Source organism: Festucalex cinctus, chromosome 21 (assembly GCF_051991245.1).
Source record: "Festucalex cinctus isolate MCC-2025b chromosome 21, RoL_Fcin_1.0, whole genome shotgun sequence".
NCBI lineage: Eukaryota > Metazoa > Chordata > Actinopteri > Syngnathiformes > Syngnathidae > Festucalex > Festucalex cinctus.
Window position 1 is genome coordinate 7,292,049 of NC_135431.1, and position 20,431 is coordinate 7,312,479.

The following is a 20,431-nucleotide window of genomic DNA, read 5'->3' on the forward strand; positions in this document are numbered from 1 at the left end:
AATAATTGGCTTATGTTATCTATCGATGTGTAGAAGAGGGGAATTACATCAAATAAAGGCTTTTGCATGAATCTCCACGCCACTACACACAATTCACCATCTTATAAAGATTTGTCAAAAAAATGTTCGGAGCTATTTTTATCTCACGGACGAACAACTGTTTGCTTGTCATTCAGAATAATTGATATTTAACTATTTCGCCGCCAAAAACGTTTAATAACGAATGGTAAAATCCCGATGTATGCCGCCATACACGGTAAATGACGTCAACTAAGTTTTTTTTTTTTTTTTTTTTTTTTTTTTAATATACCATTGGGTAGTTCACCGTCTAAGTGCAGAGCGCACTGCCTGGTCAATGAGTTGTGGAATCAAAAACGCTATCTATGGCCAGCAGATGGCAGCATTGTATCTCTTTTCAATGGGCTCAATGTGTATGAAATTGCAATGAAACTTGACAAAATCTGATGAAATAGAATGTTTTCAAGGATGACGTAAATGATCAAAGCCTTTGTCATATTAAAGGTTTTTTTTTTGATAACGTGGCAGTAAAAGTTAATTTCATAGTTAAAAAAAACAAAAGTATGAACAAATAAAAAGTCCTACTCTCTGAAAACATAGATAAGGAAAACTATCAATTGTTCCAACTGTTGTTTCCACTCTAAGCGCCACATGTTGTCACCTAGCAACGTTGACAGCTGGCTGCAATCAGGACAGAGATCGCAGAAATGGAGCCAGAGATTTTAATTGAATTGATGAAGCCCATCCAGCTCTTGGCAGCCATACCGCAGATTGGCTACTCATTGGAAGCAAAATAAAAACATTTTCAAACAATTATGATATCACACTCACCCTGTTCTGAAACTTAAGTAACTACGTTTTGTACAAAACAAACAAAACAAAACAAAAAACAGTATTGTTTAGGGGGTGTTCGTTACCACGTTTTCCAAATGTTTGCAAGTATACTCAACTCTTGAGTAGTCTTGGAACATTCTAATTATCCATTAGCATTGGTTTTTAGGTAATACACCACATAAAAATAAAAAAATAAAAATAACCTCCACATTCATATGTGATTTCGTGTTTGATCAAAATGATCTGTCTTAAGATGGCGTTGCCCAGCTACAAACAATCGGATTTGCATCATATAATAAAGAAGCAAATATCTGCACAATCATGGTCATCCATCACTAATACTGCACGGTTTGATAAGAGGCACAAGGGAAATCTAGAATTGATTACTTTGAATGTCTACCACTTCATATTCCTGTCACCTGCCAGTATTTTCAATCACAACAACCTGTCAGCCCAGTCAATCCATCTCTCAATTACAAAATATATTGTTTTTGGCTTGCCTGGTTGACCTGGTCGGCATCTGCGTTTAGGTTTAATCTACACTTAATTCAAATAATTATGTTTAAGAGAAAGGGATTCAACTATCATTAAATCATATTTTCCCCATGAGCTCTAGTTGTGGTACACCTACACGCCATTTTTCAAATGTTGATAGTGTGGGCGCGAGAATCAAAGAGGAGCAAAAACAGGACAGCCTACAACAAAACCCACTTGGCTACACATTAATCATATATTTTTCTGTATTTTACTGTGTTTTCAATACCTCCTTGTATACCACAAACGTCGTCATTTGTATTTACACTTTGTGTTTCATGTTGTTGCGAGTATTAATGATCAGCTTGTAGTCAAACTTAACTCATTAAAACCCAAAAACGTGTGAAAATGTTTTTCTAATACTTTGTCCTTCACCTCCAAAAACGTGTTTGCAGATTTTTTGTTTATGTTGCAGCTTCTGACACGAAGAGGTGGCTTAAAGCAATGGAAGTAATTTCAAAAAATGGCCACCAGGTGGCAGCAGAGTATAAGAGATCAGACAGGGCAGTTGCAACAAGCTCTTTTTGACGGTGTTTTCACCAGAAATCAGAATAATGATGAAATTTATATTCTAATGCTAATTGTGGCCAAATGAAAACATACAAACTATACTTTTTTTTTTTTTTTTTTTTTTTTTTTTTTTTTTAACCTCCTTGCATACCACAAAAGTCGTCATTTGTATTTACACTTTGTGTTTCGTATTGCGAGTATTAATGATCAGCTTGTAGTCAAACTTAAGTGATTTCAAGAAAAAGCCAAAAAGGTATTTCATTACGTTCCTTCACACATCAAATTCCACAGATTGATACCAGGGTGCTTCTTCAGCCATCTGGTGTCATATTACATCACACATTGGACATGTGCGAGACAAACTACCGCGAGAAGAAACTCTTGCTCGGAGAATAACTGCATGAACCACCAACTCCATTTATCTCCACTTCCCTGTTTGTAATTTATTAGGGTTCTCTGCAAGGTTAAGTAGTTGGAGCTGACAGCACGTCTTCCATATTAATTACATAAATAGAATCACATGAGCGGAAGGGATGGCTGCGAGGTTGCACAGATCAATCAATATTGATCAGTGATGCCTTGATGTATGGCAACATCTCACACCTGAGACCTTGGCCATCCTGAGCGATGGCCGCATCCGGAAACGGCGCCGTCGCTGAAACAATTTCCCTCGGAAATAAATGGGAATGAATTGAGATGCGCGCGCACACATTAAACTCCTTTCCCTCTTTTTTTTTTTTTCTCCCAGAATTCCTCTCATCGAAAAGCCACACAAAGACGTGGCGTCGTGGATCTTTTTCTCTCTTGTTACCGTCATGAATATGGAATAAAAATCCATGCTTCTTTCAATAACATTGCTGCCAAAACAGCTCTTCAACCATTATAAGCAGCTACACCTCAGGCAATACACAAGCTAATGAATAGTGCAAGCGAACCATACGGAAGCATTACTTTACATTACTATAGCCTTGTCATAAATGAATAAACATGAGTGGGCGCATAAATGAAATGTTTACTCATAAATTCCTGCTTCACTCTGATTTTCCCTTTGACATGTCAATTTAACTTGGGTGGCTTTTATTTAAATCAAATGAGAAGGGAGGGGAAAGTGAGAGTAAACACCCACAAACACACAAACATCTATTTTTCACGCACATGACCACACACGTTTAAGGACAAGGGGTGGGAATTAACTACAGGCTGAGGCAGGCTGCTCTCCCAGGATGCTCGGGGCTATTTCAGGAGGCTATTTCAGGTCTTCCGTCTTCTTCCCGCAGTTCTTCTCACCATCTGAATGCAGCTGTGGGAGGGCACGGGATTATTTATAACGCCGCATCCTACCAAATTCCCTTTTTATGTTCCCTCGACTTGTACCTCAGTTTACAGTTTAGCGCTTTAAATGCAGCAAAACTGCCTGTCAGATTTGAAAATGAAGTTGCAAAAATAAACTTAACAGGATACAGCTTGTTCTATGTTAAATTTATAGTGTCACACTTGGCGCGTATAACCCTGAGGGTTTTTTTGCACAAAGAATTATATTTATCTTCCTGGAAGGAAAAAGAAGTGCTTTCGAAAGAAGCCATGATGTGATGTATACAAAATAGATGTCATTAAATGTTTCATTCGTTTAAAGTAGTAACGAAAAAGACAGATTATAAGTCTTTGTCTTGACCCACAAATTTCTCTTGAATCACAATAACATATATGTTGTGATTTTTTTTATTTTATTTTTATTTTTTTAATTTACACTTTTTTGCCGCGTAACAGCTCCCACATAATACTTCCAATTTACATTGTTCAAATTTCAACAAAACTTTAAAAAATTCATGCCTCCATTCACGTGTATATATTCTTAAAAAATAAAAAATGTATAAATACGTCTTTGGGACACTTAAAACATAAAAAAATGTATTTACATTTTTGGGAGCAAATGAGGGATACCTTCAAAAATGTGTTTTCTTGTAAACGAATATTAAAGGGAACCATTTTCAGCAGTGAAAAGTTCATATTTTGTCCAGAATTAATTTGATAACTTCATTATTTTTCTTGTACAATTAAACTATTTTTTTCCTCTTGCTTTCGACTGATGATGACATCACCTGTGTTGAGGAAGTAGATAACGACCAATCATGGCTCACCTGTTTCCTGAGGTTGGTCAGCAAACTGAGCCATGATTGGTCGTTACCTACTTCCGCAGGACAGGTGATGTCATTTTTAGTCGACAGCAAATAGAAAAAATACTTTTTGAAGGTATTAGGAGCTCTGGGTGGAGGAGTGGCACCATCACTTGCCTTCGGTGCCAGCTGGCGTGGGTTCGCTCCCTTCCTGGGAGACCATGTTTGTTTGTGTGAGTGAGTGACAAAAAAAATGTAAAAAAAACTTTTTAAAGGTTTTACATGAAAAATAATGAAGCTACCACATTAATTATAGACAAAATATTAACTTTTTACAGCTGAAAATGGCTCAGTGAGTCAAGTATCCCTTAGAAGACCCAATATCAAAGCAGAAATAAATGGCACATAAGTAATTTGCCGCTTTAATTAGCATTCAACACAACAGACTCAGTATATTTGAAGTATAATGCTGACATCTGTTTTTGAGCCCCAGTGTCAAAGTCACACTGTCTGATAAACAGGTGAAAATGAAATATCACACCTTTGTGTTGTACTTACTGTAAAGTAATTACAGCAGGTAGCTGGAATAGATTTATGTGATGATACATTGCAAAGAGCTGACCGAGAATGTTCAAACCAAAAATGCAATCGTTTTTGCCTTGCTGGTTTTGCTTCACAGGTGTTGTGTATGCAGATGGTGTTTGATTATTTTCTCTTCACACCTTGCATTAAAATGCATCCCAAAGGTCTGATAGAAGATTTGCTTTTATCATATGGAATGCAATGTTTGCAATATGCACATAAAAAGATGCAAGGACAGTAGTCTAACTGCTGACTGTCTGTGGAACATTATGGACCCCCACTGGGGGTGGGGGACAGGGTGTGATGCCACGGGGAGGGCATGTGACCTGGTGAACATGTTTTGTTTTGTTTTTCCATCCAAGAATATAATGTAATTGCACAGTGCCGCTCCCATTTATTTATGTATTTATTTATTTAAAATTATTCTTTGTTTTAAGTTGGTTTATATCTTTCTTTTTACAAATAGTTCAGTTCAATTAATCTTTGATGATTTCAAACGTAATTACCGTATTTTCTGCACTATAAGGCGCACCTTCAATGTATGACATATTTTCAAACTTTTTCCATATACAGTATAAGGCGCTACAGTAGAGGCTGGGGTTACGGTATGCATCCATTAGATGGTGCTGCGCTAAAGGGAATGTCAACAAAACAGTCAGATAGGTCAGTCAAACTTTATTAATAGATGACAAACCAGCTTTCTGACAACTCAATTCACTCCCAAAATGAATAAACAGCTGTTTTATTATTTTCTCTGAGGTAAAGTATTAGTATTAGCTAGCGATCCGATCTGGCGGGATCTTCTGCGCATGCGCGTCACCGATCGTGCAGGGTCACCGATAGCGTCTTGACAGCGAGACCTGTTGTGGCTCAATATTGATCCATATATATAAGGCGCACTGGATTATAAGGCGCATGGTCAGCTTTTGAAAAAATTGAAGGCTTTTAGGTGCGCCTTATAGTGCGGAAAATACAGTATTTATTTTGGGGGGAAATTGCATTAAATAATAGCAGTGCTGAAGAGATTGTGGTCGAGTTGCGGCATTTCACTGTATACAACGTAGCGATCAAATTTCATTGACATTTTTTTTTTTTTTTACGTAATTGTCTTTATGTTCACTGCTGTCAAACTGCAGTGACGTAATGGACAGTAGTGTTAAGAACGACCTGCCGGATCCTTCCGAAGACACTGATTTCTTGTCAGTACAGAGGCAGACTCTGTTCTGTGTTCCATTCCCTCATTGATTTGTAAGTCCTGAGTCACAGCTCCTCACGGGCAATAACATCTCCCAAAACACAGACGTTTGGTGGCGGCAGCTGACGGCGGGGGCCGCAGCTGCTTTATGGAACACTGCCACTTCTTCACAGTACCCCCCCTCGGGGGCACAGTGACAAGCTGACCAGAACAGGACATATTGATCAGTAGCTAAGAGTAGAACAGAGCCACTCAGACTTTTCCAACCTGGAGGGGGAAGGACAGAAACTGGCACTTCTCCCCAGGCGAGTGTTGAAGGACTCCGGTGGGGTCTTTTGTCTGGGCTCTGACAGAGCCCCTCTGTGCCTCATTACGGTCAGCCTCGCCTGTCCGACAAATGGACGTTTTTAGCTGGTGCTTTTCAACGGACGCTTCTGTCTTTTCGACAGCTCTTCATCTTAAAAGTACAGATGATGGTTTGAGGGAGACTTTGGAAGAGAGCACTTTCTGTATTCACCCTTCAGTCTGTTTGGATCAAACAACTTTCTTTTTTCCCCAGTGGTGAGTGTTGTTTTGTCAGGTGTGAACGCTAATCGGACTGTAACTAAATCAGACGATCCAAACGCAGACGAAGATACTTGTGCTGAGAAAGAAGTCAGACCTGGAACTGATCCAAGGAATCAAGTTTAAACCCAAGCAACTTTTAAAAGACTGTAAACTTAGGGAACATCTTCAGTTCCTGTGTATGCAGCATGTCACCTAGCATCTTCTTTTAACTCATTCACTCCCAGCCATTTTCACAGAAGCAATCCCGTTCGCTCCCGGCTGTTTTACTGTATTTTGCAAGGCCCACAGAATATTGTGTTCTATTGCTATAAAAGCATGGAACCTATCAAAAGAAAGATTAAAGTCTCTTCTTTCATCAGGAAAAAAAAAAGTATGTTTATCTGTTACCGTTTTGCAGCAATTAGCATTAGAAGAGCCTTCTGTATGCTTTAGCATAAAAAAACGTATAAATACGTCTTTGGGACACTTAAAGCAAAAAACGTATTTACACGTTATTGGGACTAAATGAGTTAAGTGCTCATGGCCTTTTTTTTTTTTCTTTCTTTTTTTTTTTGCTACTATGTTGATTTGTCTATACACTTATTAACTCTTTGACTGCCAAAAAACATAATTGACGCCAAATAACGTTTATGGCGGCATTCATTTGGATTTTAGAATACGTCATTGAACGTTTTTGGCGGTGAAAGAGTTAAATGTATTAATTATCAACGAAAATTGTGAGTAACTGGCCACAACCCAAACAAACGTCTTTTCTAGTCAAACCCCAACCTATCAGGAAGTCCACCATTTTGAATTTAATTTGGCATTTGCCGCCATTTTTGCCCTTTTATAGAGGTCATAGTTTAATAACTCCTCCCAAATAATTCACCTGATCGTCATTCACTCCTTTTTCCTGTTTCCATTCTTGACACGACCGGCGAAAACAGACCAGAGAGAACCTCATTTGTTAGCTGGCAAGATTTTTATTTTTTTATAACCCTTGATTGGTCTGCCAATATTCAATTTCTGAAAAACACAGCAACAGAGACAATCAGCTCATGTTTGAAAGATAATATCAGACCTATCCTCATTTGAGCGTGATTAGTTACAACAGTGACCGGCGGAAACTCGTTTGAATTAAGTGTGCTCGGGGAGGTGCTGTGTTCTCAAGAGCGCCGTGCTTCAGTAATTGTTGCCCTCGGAGTGTTGCCAAGAGGCTGGACGATGTGCCAGATTAGCTGTTGTGGGGTTTGTCTCTCAACTTGTACGCCACCTCGTACCCAGGCCGACGCTGGCACCAGCTCCGACCATCTGCGAATCCGCCCTCAATCAGGTAGCAAGTGTGACGAGAAGAGACGCCTATCATGGCGTTATATGCGTTCTGGAAATGCATTTAAAAAGATGAAGGACTCAAACGTGCTCTGTCACTTGATTACGAATAAAGTTAATCATTTGCCTGTTTAAGAATTAACGAAGCATTGGTGAAAGTTAATTTGGGAAGATGTTCGGACTTCATGCTGCCTCATTTAGCTTCGTACATACAGCCTTCATTTAAAATCCTACTGTCAAAATCCTTCATTTGCAATTGTACAGCTTGCATACCCATAAAAATCTCCAGTCATGCACTAGTTTTTTATGACATTCTTTATTTTAGACCTACAAGTGCGTCCCACCCAACAAGTGTGTCAAAAAACTTCCAGGACTGGTGGCGCAATAAACGGTGCGGAATATTTGTGCCACCAGTCCTGGAACTTTTCTGACACATCACCAAACCCCACTCAATACGAAACTTGGTTCTTTTTGTTTGTTTATGTTTATGTTTATGTTTATACTTTAGGTTACAACCTGGGCTTCCTAATCTTTTTTGTGAATGAAAGCACTATTTATATTCTAGTGTATAATTATTGCCTATGTCAGTGAGAGTTGTTTATAATTGAGAACATCCAGTGTTCGTCTTGTAACTAAATATTATGTTTCTTTGATAGTGATGGCATGAATGATGAACCATTATACTGCAGGGGAAAACTGATGTTTTAAAAAAAAAAAAAAAAAAAAAAAAAAAAAGACTAAAGTCATTAACAACAGTAAATCAAGCCTTTACCATTTCTGTGACAAAAGATTGCTTACTGGGCGTAAGAAGCAAGGAGCAGGGGAGTTATTGGTTGAAGAACATCAGGAGATGTTTCTAGCGATCTATCAATTTCAGTTTTTCAGCTTCAATAACCATTTATTGGCTTTTTTTTTTTTTTTTTTTTTTTTTTTTTTTTTACACTACACGGGCTAGGCTGTGGCTCATTTTCCCTTTCATTTTTCTTAATGTCAATTCTTTTATTTTTATTTTTTTAACCATAGCTTATAAAACTCTAGACACTTCTTTAGACACTTCTTTAACTTAACTTAAACTTGAACTTAAACTGGTAACTAAAGCAGAAAACATTAAAATATAAGTTGCGCTCTGGTGAGGTGTAGCGTGGTCACCTCATCCGTGAGGTTGTGGGTTCAAGCCTCACTTGTTGGTCGATAGATTATTGAGGAAAAAACATGTTCAACTTCTATTGTGTTGTGAACTAGCGCTGTTCATACACCGTTGGCACTCTTTACTGCCTCCTGTAGTCTGGGAGAATATCGACCAGAGCTGCTATAATTGCACTATTTCATTTGAAACCTGATCAGAATCATGTTCAGAAATGTGAAGATTAGTATAAAAATATGTTTTAAAAAAAATCGTGATAAAATCAGAGATCGTGAATTTATTTTTAAACAATCGCGATATGACATTTTTACCATATCGCCCACCCTAGTTTGACTGTATTCTTGTTACCCGACAACTGTAAAACTCTCTGTCTATGTCTCTATACAAATATGCACGTGAATGTGTCAGGAGGGAAGAAATCCCCATAAAAATATGCAACAAGAGGACGTAATAGACCGTTCCCTTTTCTTTGAGCCCACCAACTTGATGTGAATTCATCACCCCATTCGTAAAAATGCTTCAAGACGTTTATATCTCATTCTCATTGAAGTATCTCTTAAGACTCATTGTCAATTCAGAGAAGCCGAATATCTGTCATTTCTAGTCAGTCTCAAAACGTGACCTTACTGAGATACAGCTGGTCGACTACTAGCACGCTTGAGCTCCGGTAGACAGACTGCACCCAAAGCACTCGAGGGAAAGTCAAAGGTAGCCTCCATATTCCCTGATGTGCACACACACAAACGCGTCATGTTCTGCCTTCAACCCCCCCCCATGTCCCCATCTCGCACATTACGCACCAAAAAAAAATCCTTTTAAAGAAACCACACCTGCTTATCAAAGCCGCGGTTTGAAAGCGTCTGATCAGTGGTGCAGACGGATGGCCGCACAGAATGGGCGAGCTCGACTGTGTTGAGCAGAAGGGTGCAAGGAGAGATGGGACAGTGATGAGCGTCTCTCTGATGTGCAGGCTGCCCCCCCCCCCCCCTTCCCAAGGAACACCCAGCTCTTTAGAATCCGCACATGGTGACAGAGCAAGCTTTTTTCTTGTTCTGGAAAAGCTTCGTTTGTCATTTCGACATACTCTTTCAGAAAGCGCTGCTCCTGATTATGCACATATACGCGGTAAATGGTTATGTATAAACGTCTTCCCTGCCTCCATTACTGAAAGGCATACCACCCGGATCCATCCGTTTAAAAGCCAATGGATGGCAATTTACTCCAGCGCAAACTTTTTCCAAAATCAGCTCAATTAAAAATAGTTTCCATTCAATAGACAGAAATGTAACAATAAAGACAGCAAAAAAATGAATGCATAACTCTCTGAGCACTGAACAATGAGATCCAAATCAAGAGCTTTACAGAGAGTCAATATGATACACAATATTGTGAAAGAGAGTTCAGAGGCACGCTAAAAAACAAACAAACGTATTTTTATGTTTTGGGAGTAAATGAGTTTGAGTTTGAGTCGCTTGACTTCAATAATGAACTGATGATTAATCGCACATTAATCACACATCTTATACCGCAATTTATATCTACATTTTCAATAACGTGCATTTTTTCCCCTAATTTAAATATGGTTTTATTTTTTAAATCATTGATACATAACAATTTAATAAAAAAAATTACAACTTTTAAGATATGCACTGTACGGTAAAAAAGAAGTGTAATGATTTAAACAAACAAACGGATAAATACGTCTTTGGTACACTTAAAATGTTTTAAAAAAAAAAACGTATTTATATATTTTTGGGGAGTAAATGAGTTAATGACAAGAAAAATGCACTGTGCTGTCACCAAGGTCTTACAAATGCAATTATTCCATCTAGTGGCAGAAAAATGACCAACGCAAATCAATGTCACACTCGTTTTTTTCCAGTACAGTACATCTTTTTAATTTTAACTCATTTTTATGAACTATGAAATTACTGTATGACTAAAAGATGCAGCCATATTTCTATTAGTTTAGCATATTTTCCAGTTTTAGGTTAACAAGAGTATAAAAACCTTTTATTGTACACTTTATTGGATATTTAGAACTATAGGTGTCAGTCGATTAAAATTTTTAATCGGAATTAATCGCATGACTTCAATAATTAACTGACGATTAATCGCACATTAATCGTATCTTATACCTCAATTTATATCTACATTTTTAATAAAATGTACATATTTTTTCCCCTAATTTAAATATGGTTTTATTTTTTAGTCATTGATACATAACAATTTAATTTAAAAAATAACATTTAAAATATGTACTGTACGGTAAAAAAAAAAAAGTGTGACTGATTAAAAACAAACGTATAAATATGTCTTTGGGACACTTAAAACGTAAGAAAAAACATATGTTTTCGGGAGCAAATGAGTTAATGACAAGAAAAATGCACTGAGCTGTCACCAAGGTCTTACAAATGCAATTATGCCACCAAGTGGCAGAAAAATTACCAACGCAAATCAATGTCGTTTTTTTTACAGTACAGTACATCTTTTTAATTTTAACTCATTTTTATGAACTATGAAATTACTGTATGACTAAAAGATGCAGCCATATTTCTATTAGTTTTTTTTTTCAGTATTTAGGTTAACAAGAGTATGAAAACTTTTTATTGTACATTTTATTGGCTATTTAGAACTATAGGTGTCAGTCGATTAAAATTTTTAATCGGAATTAATCGCATGACTTCAATAATTAATCGCACATTAATCGCGCATCTTATACCTCAATTTATATCTACATTTTCAATAAAATGTACATTTTTATATGGTTTTATTTTTTAGTCATTGATACATACCGACTTCTACCAACTTCTCTTTATGCAATTTGTGAAAAGTCTTTTGTGAAACAAACCATCTTCGGTGACGGGATCTGTGATTACAACAGTAATGTATTCAAATCAACTCCCGAGTGAACAGAGAATTGAGGCAGCCAGGTGTGCAGGGCTGACACCTGACATTTTACACAAGACTGAATGCTTATAAGACACAGTTGACAAACATCATCAAACGTGCTAATTGCCTTGCGTTGCATTTGCTAACCTTTAGCGACTTTGTGCAAGCATAATAACTGAAAGTTTGTGGGAGCTCAGCAGTGTTACTTGCCACTATATAAATACCAAATGATTTTGAGCAAAGGACCTACCTCGACACCATGTACTAAATTATTTGCGTTCTTCTACTTTAACGGCAGATCATAAAAAGTTTACTAAGCCCTCACCTGTGCTTTCATCAGCATACCATTTTTGTGCCTCTATCATATAAATGAACTTGCAGCTCCATAAACCGAACGTAAATGAAATTGTGATCAACAAGTTTCATCTTTCTCACCTCTCAAACGTCTGTTCGTCACGGGTTCACCTATACACGTCCTTCCATAAATCCCCCGTGCAATACTGATTTTTAAGGGTGTCACGATTTCGATTTTTTATCGAAATCGATCGAAATTACGTCACGATTTCGAGCATCGAAATAGAAGAGAGGACACACGATTCGATGCCCCCCCCCCCCCCCCCCCCCCCGCGCCCGCCGCCACCGCCACCTCCCAGGAAAGCAAATGAGACGCAGCCATTCAGCTACTAGCTAACGGCACTTGTTAGCTGACTTCTCCTGCAGTCATGATGGCAAGCGCGGACAGACACAGCAATGGTGCTTCAAGCCGCTCCCGCTTCTCTCGTCACCAGTTTGGAAACATTTTGCGTTCCCGGTGAGTTATGTCGACAACGTTCACGTTATCGATAAAAAGACCACAGTTGCAAGATATGCTATGTGCGCGTACTGTACTCGGCCACGGTGTTACGCCCGGCTCGTCAAGGGGAAGGGAAGTAACACAATAACAGAAAATATAGAGTAGATAAACACGGGTCGACTTTAACATCTGAGTAGTTTTAATTGAAATTTCAGTTAGGGGTTTGACAAGGGAGTGAAAGTGGAAGGTGAACAAATAATAACCGCATTTGACAGAACTGACAGAACGGAGGAGAAACAACAATAGGGGTATAATACACGGATACACAATAGCGTCGCGCTGGCACAGTCGTCCAATCGGAGTGTCGCGCTGGCACAGTCGTCCAATCGGAGTGTCGCGCTGGCACAGTCCTCCAATCAGAGTGTCGCTCTGGCGCATTCAAACTGAAGTACCATTATACGGGCACCAGCCGACACAAACACACACATACATACTAGGGGAGCGGAGCCGGCGGCGGGACATTTACGCAGGCATCACAAAGATTTAGATTTATCAAATTCAACTAGAAGTGGGAAAACAACGGTCCAACCAACTATTTCATCCTCATTTACAGTGAAACTTCCACACACTTCAGCTCGCGCGAAACGCCAGATCCATAGGTCTATTTATAGCAGCAGACCTGCAGCCTTGGAAAACGCTGGATTCAAACATTTAATTAGTGTACTTGAACCACGCTACAGTATGCCCAGCAACTGTAAATGTTGGGATATAGTTTGTTCAGGCTGTATTTGTTCCATGACTTTGGATACAATATATTTTTTGTTGTTGTTGCACATTGCACATTATTTTAAGAGGAACGCACAGCACACTGTTGTAACCAAAAACAGTCAATAGATGGCAGGCACCCACTGTGACTTTTTGTTTTTGTTTTTTTATTTTTTATTTTACACTTCAGTAAGAACAAGACGGTTAACTTTATATTGTAAATAAATTCTTTGAATTTGATCATTCCTGCCTAATGTCAATTATCATATATTACATAAATTTACACAAAAATAATATGGAAATTGCATCACCTATATGTAGCCGATCTTTTGAAATAAGATTTACTGTACAATGAATAGAACCAATGATCATAGACTAGCCTTAGCCTACAGAAGCATATGCCTCTGTGTTATAAAGTGGGGGAGCGAAAAAAAAAAAAAAAAAAAAATCGAAAAAAAAATCGAATCGTGACCCCAAAATCGAAATTTAAATCGAATCGTGGAGTTGGCGAATCGTGACACCCCTACTGATTTTTCACAAATAAATCCACGGAAAACGCATCCAATTCAGAATGACGCATGGAAGATTGTGAGATGGCGCGTCGGATAACCAGACAACATGAATAATAAAACATAGCATCAAGCTGTATAGAGTAGGCCATAAAGGGAATATTTTGACAGTTGGAATATAAAAGCTATTCATTATTTTTCAGTCCGCACGTCATATCTGAGAGTCTTGCAACTGAAATGTAATGTAAACATTTTAAAGCTAGTATAAAACTGTAAAATTGCAAGAAAACAATTCTCATGTTTATGAGGCTGGTGCATGTTTTACGAAAAAAAAACAACCTGAGTTCATAAAAATAAAGCCATATTACAAGAAAAAATATTTTATTTATGATAATCAAGCCTGTGGTAAGATGAAGACTGTAAAGATTGTTATATTTTAACGTCTGTGGTGCGCTCACCACCGGCCTGACAAACTGAAGACTAGATCAGTGGTGTCCAAACTATGGCCAGGGGGCCATTTGCGGCCCCGCCATCCATTTTTCAGTGGCCCGCAACATATGCTAAAAATGGCATTTGGCATACTGTAGTTCAAATAAAATAAGCAAAACAAAAATGTTTGGAGATGGTCAAAGTAGGAAGGGAGGGTATCGAAAAAAACAGGTGCCATTGAAGGTTATTTTAGTTAACTAATGAAAAAACTAAAACTAAAATTCAAAAAACAATATTTTTTACCGAAATAAAATAAAAATGCTTTTTTAAAGGCACCGTGTTCCATTTTCACTCATCTAAATACAGGATATTTACCCATGAACTCCTTCTTAATCTAAACCTCTGGGCTTCTGTTAATGTGTGGTGGTGATTTATTTTTTCCTAAATCCCCACCCCCCAGCCTGTATTTTGCCATTTTGTGTTTGTTTTGTAAACAGCGGGACGTTTCTGGGGAAAGACAGTGTTTATACCCCTCCAGCCAATTGCAGCGCGGGGGGGTGGGGGTCATGTCGCAGACGTGGCCGGTTGAATTTGTTTGTCAGCTGCATGACGTCACAAAAAACTAATACAAATACTGAAACTAACAAACTAAACTAAAACTAAGCATTTTTTAAACGACAAGACTAACAAAAACTAACAAATGAAAAATTCCAAAACTATAATAACCCTACTGCCATATTACAAATAAATCGGTTTATATACTGTAGCATTTTTCTAAATATGCAAAAGCACAAATAAATTATTTGTAAAATTTTTCGGACTAAACACAATTTCTCTTCATAACATTATGTGGCCCTTGCGGCCTTCTGATTTTCTGTATGTGGCCCTCAAATGAAAAAGTTTGGTCACCCCTGCAGTAGATAATAACTGATGTCATATTTAGCATGTTTCTTTTGCCGCTTGCAGAAGTGACAATGTTGTCGGGTCCTGCTTACATTACGAGAGCGGAGCTGTAAAGGAAGACCCTCGAGCATTCTGTATTAGCTTTTCTGCCGCCATTACTGGAGGAGATGAGGACAACGTCTGCAGAGTTTTGTGTTGCATTTATTTTTACGTCGGAGTGTAGGGAATAAACTTTATTACTGTTCCTTCCAGGAAATAGAGGGCATTAAATGCATCATGCATTTTTCAAACTGCCTGATAACAAGCTGTACTTATATATACAGGATATGTTCAATAGTGTTAGTGCCTCTGGGATTTGAACCACTTTTGGAAAAAAAAATAAAAATAAATCTGGCAGAAAACTTTATGCCAAGTGATGTTGTCCTCAAGCCACCGGTCGGGAGGCTACTGTACATCTGGACGGCTAAGAAAGCACTATATAAATAAAGATGACTTGACTTGACTTGTGTTCTTGACTTGACTTGTGCCAATTTCGCCAGCCGCATTGTTTTGTAATTGATCTTTTTTTCAACATGGCCCTGGCCCTGACCTCCTTTGCTCTGCTGCCACCTGATGGCCGTTTGTGTAATAACTACCATTTCTGCAACCGTTCTTTGCAATTGAGAGGCTGCATCAAAGCCTTCTGTTTGCTCTTGCTTAAAAACAAAACAAACGTATAAATACGTCTTTGGCACTTAAAACATAAAAAATATATATATTAGTTATTGAGAGCAAAAAAGTTAACAAGTGATTAGTGTTTATTTTGTACTTCGTATTTGTATATTGTGTTTAAAAAAAATAAAAAATAAAAAAATAAAAAGGGATGTACTATGTTATCGGTTCGGTCATTGTTTTCCAAAGTAAAAATAGATAATTAGTAAGTAAATAAATAAATAAATACAATAATAAATGTCTTACATCTTTCATGAAGGACTACAGAAATCATTGAACAATTACTGTTGATTTGCTGAAATTCGATGATTTGGACAATTATAATTTAAAAATGGCTCCAAACGATTATTCGATTAAATAGTTGTCGATTCATCTGATAATCGATTACTTGTCGATTTTAATCGATTAATTTTGACAACTCTAGTGGCGAGTGTAGTGTTTAACTGTCAACCAAGATAGCACTTAGCTTTAGCCTAAGTCATAAAAAAAAAATAAAAAAATAAAAAAAAACGTTCACCAGATTGACTAGCAATTAAATTTGTTGTAAAAAGTTCCCGGAGATAATTTATTGTACATTTGATTTTCAGCGAAATTGTAGCGTCGCAGTTTTCATTTTTGAAAATTTACGTCCTCGTAACTTAGATACATGCACACGAAAGTCCTACCAGCATGGACACGCTCTCCCATTCTCTCTTCTCCCCAGAGACTCCAAAATCAACCTGCCATCCTGCACATCTAAGGGGAACCCGGAGATGAAATAATAATTATCAAAATATTGGCGTTGGATGTCACATATCAAACAATATGGATTTGGCTTGCGGGTTGCGATCAGATATTGGCATCATTATAAAGCCCGTTCGCTGTGCATTTCATTGACTGGCTCAACTCAGAAAATAGCCCCAAAATCCAATTACATATCCATGGTGGAGCATAAGGTTAAAGATTTAATCACTTATGATCAAATTATCCTTCCATTGAATGTCCTGCCTTGTATAAAAGCGTGTATGCATGCCAATTTCTATAACCACGGGTATTGTTCAACTTTGCCTCATCTTTCGCAAATATGTCGACTATTTGGGGAAATCCATTTTATCACATTGCCAGTAATGGGACTAAAAGCAACGGCGGACTCGTCAAGGTTGTTTGGCTCCCATCTTCTTGCAATTTTAGCTACATCAAAGTCTGTAAAGAGAGGAGGGCCATTTTGTCCTTATTTGGATGCGACGAATACATCACAAAATTGGCTCCACATGTAAGACATAGAGGCTGTGAATGTAAACACGAAATCATTCAGTGCCACACACGGACGTCTAATTGGACGTCAGTGGCGAGTCTATTGAATGATTTTGTCTTTTTATTTTTAAATCCATATGGGGGAGGCAGATGTCAAACTCATTTTGCATACGCTCTCAAGATAAAGGCTGTATTAATAGAAATGTAATTTGCGCTTGAGCCACAAGACATATTTCGTCGTTAAAAGGCCTTGTAAGTAAAGATTTTTTTTTTTCCCAAAAATAAAAATGAAGCTTGTGTGTACAAAGAAGCTAACAACAAAATGTGTTGCGCTTGATTTACTAGATTGTGATCTTTAATTACGATCCCCAATAGCATCTGCTAAATTGTGTGCACTGTAACAGATTTTTTTGTCAACAGGTGGAAAGACCACTGTTAGATTTTGGCCATATAATTAGGTCGTGGAACTTGAGCTAAATTGTTTTATCGCTGTGACCTTTCACTTTCTTTTCCTATCTATTTGCACCCTTATTTCGGTTAAAACCAGTGTGGACGTGACTAAGACAGCATATGAATAGGGAATCATTTTGGATAGATTAGACCTTCTTCGGCATCAGCATAATTAAAACGGTCCTAAATGAGAATATACAGTCTTGTAGTAATTAGTGATAGTATACCAGACATAAACTTAGGACAGCATTCCCAGAAACTGTCCATTTATCACGTACTGAGTTTTGTCATCGGTAACATAGCATGCATGACACCTTCTTGTGACTGCCTCCGAATCAGCCTTTGGATCTTTCCGGAGCTCCAAAATTGATTCCTGACTAGACGGTATGTTGCAAAAATGTTTGTCTTTGACATTTAGAGTTGAACTGAGATTTGTCATAGGTAACATAGCATGCATGACACCTTCTTGGGACTGCTTCTGAGTCAGCCTTTGGATCATTCTGGAGCTCCATAATTGATTGCTGAGAAACAGTATGTTGCAAAAATGTTTGTTTGACATTTAGAGTTGAACTGAGTTTTGTCATAGGTAACATAGCATGCATGACACCTTCTTGTGATTTCCTCCGAGTCAGCATTTGGATCATTCTGGAGCTCCAAAATTGATTCCTGACTAGACAGTATGTTGCAAAAATGTTTGTGTTTGAGATTTAGAGTTGAACTGAGTTTTGTCATAGGTAACATAGCATGCATGACACCTTCTTGTGATTTTTCTTTTATTTGATTTACTTACTTTAATTTAAACGCCATTTCACTTTTCACTCAACACTATTTTCTCAAGTTAGTGTCATGTACTTTACATTCTACATAATAAATGACTTAATTCTAAATTATAAGCCAAATTATTTTCAGGTAAATGTAAATTATACCTCCGGAAGGCACCAGTTTTCATACTGACGCTGAGTGTCACGTTCATTAATTATTCATATTGTAGCCACGGTCTGTTGGATATCAAATGTCAGACTTCATGCTGAAGGAAAACAAAGCAACACTACAAAAAGTGCCTCGCTGGTGCTTAAGATTAAACATTACATTAGCAAACTTCTAAAGTTGCAAACTTTTCAAGCGCAAAGTCCACACATTTGTGTCTGCGTTGTAAAAAGAACCACTGAAAATGAGCCCCGTAGCCAGTCTGCACAGTTTCTCACACTCTGTAGCTTTATTGCATCAGATGGGACAGAAGGAAGGAAAATAAATGCCACATCCAAAGTTAGATTGTAGCTTTAATATGATGAAATAAAAAATAAAAAAACGTAAATTAAATGATCATTTTCCAACTTGCAAATGTTTATTCTTATAATGGCCGGTTTTGAAAACTCTACCACTTTATCATTACATAAATATTGTGCATCATGAGCGATGATAGTTTCTGGCGTGGGTGTCGTGTGCGGCCCCACAGGGCCACATTGCAAAGGAAATATGCGACTTGAAATGGTTTTGTATGGCATAGAGTAGGGGTCAGCAACCGCTACTGTCAAGAGGCCCGTTTTAGGCCAAATAAATAACTTTTAAAAAAAAATAAATAAATAAATCTCGCCGGAGCCGCAAAACATTTGAACATTGTGATGAACGAAGTAGTGTGTTTCTGTTAGTCTAATGGACTGAGGGTCCAAGAGCTAACCTTGAACCTTAACAGAAAAATATGCAGCATCCAAATCATTTTCTTCGACCTTCCTTCTTCTGTTTTTGGATTATTTATTTATTTATTTTAAATTTTCATGCGTAATTTTTTTATATATACATTTTTAGACATGACTGCCTCTCTGTCAAATTTATGACATTTTTTTTGGCAATTTTATAGACACAGTATTTTATGCCTCACTTCTTCCTCTTTCAGACATTTTATGGCAATTTGAAAAAAATGTTGCTTTCTTTTTGCTACCAATTTTCTGACATTTTGAGTAATTTTGTGGGCATTTTATGATCTTATTTGGGATTTCTTGTTGTTTTTGGACACTTTAATTACTTGAACATTTTCTTTTCTGCCTTTGTTTAAATCAATTTTAGGACTTTTACATTTTATCGTTACTTTTTGCATATGTTTAGGAAATTTTAAAAAATATTTTCATTTACATTTTGTCTCTTTCTTTTTTTTCCCGACAACTTAAAAATTTGGCCTCTATTTTTTTTTATATATATATTTAATTATTCATTTTTATTTAATGTGAATTTATTTAAAGAATATTTGATCTAAATCAAAATAAATATGCAAAGAATATATAAATTCCTTTATTTATTTATATATGTATTTATTTTAGAGATTCACAGGGAGCCACAGGAGAGGGACAAAAGAGCCACATGTGGCTCCAGAGCTGCAGGTTGCAGACTGCTGGCACAGAGTCATGACCAAATGAACAGTGGCGTTTACACGGGGAATTAGCACCCCCTTGTGGAGGCACCCTTTTCAAGCGTTAGTCGAGATAGACAGTGATTGCTTATGAAAACACTGTTTGGAAGCGGGGTCGTCGCAGAGGTCGCCATTCAACACAGGACTGACGCTGATGAGGAGTCATCAACGTCAAACCATTTTTCACTTATCTTACAAAGTTACATTTACCAGTAATGAACTTTTCATCATGCAGCGCTGCAATGCGGAGCGAGGGTACAGATAACACATTTGTCTGCCAAGTCTCATAACCACTAATATTACAGTGCTCTAAATATACAGTATGCTTATGCATACATTGGCTCATGCTTTATATTTTTCTAAGGCGCTTGCTTTGGAATCTTGGATCTTGAAGCCACACCACTCACATTTGGAAGCCTGATTTTATCACCAGCGTGAGTCATCACGAGCAATTTGTTATTCTTTGCACTCCATATGCACTTCGTATGGGCACCAAACTGTGAGGTCCTTCTAATTTGTTTAAGTTTGCCAATTGT

General features: G+C 37.5%; 1 protein-coding gene and 1 long non-coding RNA gene across 4 annotated transcripts in view; one reads left to right on the forward strand and one right to left on the reverse strand.

Moving 5' to 3' along the window:
* The window catches only part of LOC144010106 (uncharacterized), a 113,930-nt gene that overhangs the window by 66,238 nt on the left and 27,261 nt on the right, over window positions 1-20,431 (forward strand). The window lies entirely within an intron of this gene.
* The window catches only part of LOC144010113 (uncharacterized), a 109,011-nt gene that overhangs the window by 64,324 nt on the left and 24,256 nt on the right, over window positions 1-20,431 (reverse strand). The gene's annotated exons all lie outside the window — the stretch shown is intronic.